Genomic DNA, 4164 nt, shown 5'->3' on the forward strand with positions numbered 1-4164 from the left:
ATGCAAAGCAAGATGGTTGGAAATATTTATAGCAATAATAAACACTACTAGTGTCATAGTTTTAACCTCATTAGTTATAATAATATTTGTAGGTCAATTCTCTTCACGACTGCCTCTTCCCAAGGTGTCTAGTTAGTGGCGCATCCCTCTGCCTCAGAGTCAACCAGAGCATCAAACCTCTCCCTAAATGACTCCCTTCTCATATGATTCCATCCACTTCGGTCGCTATACCGAAGTACAATCCTCCTGTCATATAATTTCAGGCTAAGGTGCCAAATATAAGCCATATCCGGACCACCCGAACACAGGATCCTTGAATACTGGCTGGATCTCGGTACGGAAGCCTTTCTTGAGCCTTTTCACTGATCATGGATAGAATCGAGACCACCAAAGCTGCAGTGCCGACGGTAATGTCCTGGAAAAATTCCAAGATCTCAGTTTTTTTGATCTCTCTCGTCATATTGCTTTGGAAAAGCATGACTTCCTCACCAAATAGCTTGGACTGCTTATATAGCGAGGGAAAGGGTATGTGTCTTACTACTCTGCTGTCGGCTGTTCAACCCAAGCGCTTGAGAAACTACAAACAGCTGTCGCTGGTTATGCTTCTATGATACAAAGACTGTTAACTGCCACAACCTTTGCATGTACGTCGTAAGATGCCTTTACTGATATCACGAAGTGGTGTAGTCAGTCTAAGTGGCTACTTAGTCACATACGAAAAGACACCTTGCACCAAAGGATTAGGAAGAGAGTATTAGTCCTTATACTATATAAGATAGAAGAAGAGGAATTAAACCTTTATATCTAGACTATAAAATATATTTTAGCTAACCTATACCCTTATTTAGTAAGCTCTCTATAAATCCTTTTAGCTAACTCTTTTAAAAAAGAGAAAGTATTTTTTATAAAGACTTTTTATTTTAAGTATTTATATAAATATACTACTAAATATATTTATAGTCCTTAATATTAAGCTATATAGCTAATTTTTAGTCTTTTTTGTAAATATTAAGGATATTTTTACTTTATTATTTTTAAGTTCTTTCCTTAAGTATTATACCTTAATAATTAAATACTTTTAAATATTAATAGTTTTTAAGTAAGGCTTTATATTACTTTAAGTATAAATGTATAACCTATATAATTATTTTAGGCCTGCTATAAAGCTTAGGTAATATATTTTAATATTTTAAAATTATCTTTTTAAGTTAAACTTTTTATAATAAGATTATTAGCCTTATCTTTAAGTAATTTAAGTATAGAATTAACTATAGTTAAAGACTTATAAAAAGTACTTTACAGTAAAATTAATTATAAATTTTAAAAATAATTTTACTATAATTTAATCTATTTTTTTATAATATTATAAAATATTTTTTAATACTATATAGTATAGTAATATATATATTTACTTAATATAAATACTTATTAATTATATTATTATTAATATAAAACTATATTAAGCTTAAATTAATTAAGTTATAAATAGATTTATTTATATTTATAGCTATTTTCTCTTTTAATGCTTTTAATATATAAGCCTTATAAGTATATATATAATCCTATAGTAAGTTAGTTTATTATAAACTCTTTAATATAATAGTTAGATAGATACTTTAATTAATAGTTAATAGGTTAAGTTATATTTACTATTAAATAAATATATAAATATTAAGGTCTTCTATTTATGTAAATAATATATTAATATTTAGCTAGTCTTTATAATTATAGATTAATTATATACTATATAGCATAATTTAGTTTTTTTAATTTTTATTAATATTATAACTTTAAGGTATTAACTTTTAGTAGCCTGCTTTAATTTAAATAAAACTTAATATATTTTTTTTATAAACTTTATAATTATCTATTTTTTATTTTAAATATTATTATATACTATCTCCTTTATTTTTATACTTTTAAAATTTAAGATTATAATAAGCCTAGTATTTATAATAGTTTAGTTTTTCTTAATATCCTTTTAGCTTATTACTTAATACCCTTAAGCTACTTATTATATAAACTACCTAAATAAAGAGCTTTAATAAATACTAGCTAATTATAGCTTAAAGTTATCCCTTTAAGTAATTTACCTTTAAGCTTATTATATTTCTTTATGTTAAATTTAAAGAATCTTTTATTAATTAATTAATAATAAGGCTATAAAACCTGAAGTATTTTATAATTAAAGGTTATTAGCTTAATATAGTTAATATTATTTATATACTTTTAAGCTAATATAATTTATATAACTATATTATAAAGATTATTATAATTATTTCTATTAATAAATTAATTAATTAAAGGGATAGTATTAAGGTCTTTAATTAAATAGGCCTTATTAAAATTAACCTATAGGCTTTTTTTAAATATTATAATAAAGTAGCTATAGTATTATTAGTAATTATAATTTAAAGAGAAGTTAGGTTAAATAACTTATTATATATTAAATAATTAAAATATAACATATTATAGAGGCTAATATATTATAATAATTAAGTTAAATTATATTATATTAAGCTATATTTTAGTTTATTATTAATAGATTATATAAAGTATAATATTAAGTAATTATTAAGGTATTAAATCTCTTAATAGTAAATTTAATATATATTAGGCTTAATTAATATAATAATATTTTATTAATAGCTAATAAGCTAAATTTTATTTAATATTAAATAAATATATATATATTTATTAAGTTAATAAATTAAGAGATTCTTATTAATTTTAAAGTAAAGTAATTTTAATATACTATTAATTTAATATTTATTAATTTATTTATAATTAATTTATAATAAAGTATATTACTTTTATATAAGCTTAAATAATTATTTTTTTATTAAATAAATTTTATAAAAGGCCCTTATTTATATATAATATAATTACTAAAGTTATAATATAATCTCTTCTTTCTTATAGTTTTATTTTTAAGGCCTATTATTTTAATTAATATTATTCTTTTTTTAATAAATCTTATAATAGTATTTTTATTATATCTTTTTATAAGTCTTTATAAATTAGTTTTATATTTTTTTTTTAATTTTTATAGTAATAAATTTAATAAAATAAAAAAAGAGTTAAAAAGTAATAAAAATTTAAATAAAAAAATCTTTTTTTTTCTTTTATTATTAACTTTATAAGGCTATTAAGCTTTTAACTTTCTATATAAAGGCTTAAATAATAAGGCACTTATAATAGGCCTATATTTTAAAGGTTAAAATCTTATAAAGTTTATTTACCTTAATAGTATAATTACTGCCTTAATTAAGTAGTATTAATACTACCCCTTAATAGATATATTAACTTTCTTTTTTTACCTTACTTAAAAGAATATTAAGTTAAATCTATTATACTTTTAAAGTATATTCTTTAACTTTACTATTAATTATAGTTATTAATATTATTTATAATTATTAATATTAATTATAGCTATTAATATAATACTATATAAAAGCTTAAAATTTAATTAAGGCTATTATATAATTAATTATAACTTTATTATAATAATTAAATTAATATTAAAGTAAGTTAGTAATAAAAATTACTATAAGCTTTATATAATAGTTATAACTATTATAAAGAACTTTTTATTAAAAAGCCAATTTAGTTTAATTAAAATAGCTATTTTTAATTATATTTTAATTAACCTAATTAATTATATAAGCTAGGCTAGCTTAAATTATTTAAATTATTTAATTTAATTAATTAAAGAGCTATTTAGCTTAAAGAAGCTAAAAAGAGCTATAAAGAAAGGCTTATATTTTAATATAAAAAAGGCAGCTTTTTTAACTATATTAATAGGCCTAAACTTACCTTTATATAAAAAGTGGCTTAATAATATAATTATTAAGGCTAAATATATATATTATATTCTTTTAGTTATATAAAATTAATAGACTGGTTATAGTTTAAAACTGTAAAAATAAAGCTAAAATAAAGGTAAGGTAATAATAGGGTTTTATAAAGGTTATATTAAAAGAATTAAGTTAACTTTTATATAAGTTAGTTAGTTAAAGTTAAATTAATATTTATTAATTAAATATATATATTAAGGCATATAATTAATTAACTTTATATTTAAAAACTGTAAAAAAGTAATATTAATAAAAAAGTAATAATTTAAATTAAAGATTTATTTATATTATAATAAGGTTTATTTTT

This window comes from Fusarium mangiferae, assembly GCF_900044065.1.
Source record: "Fusarium mangiferae strain MRC7560 genome assembly, contig: FMAN_scaffold019, whole genome shotgun sequence".
Lineage (NCBI taxonomy): Eukaryota > Fungi > Ascomycota > Sordariomycetes > Hypocreales > Nectriaceae > Fusarium > Fusarium mangiferae.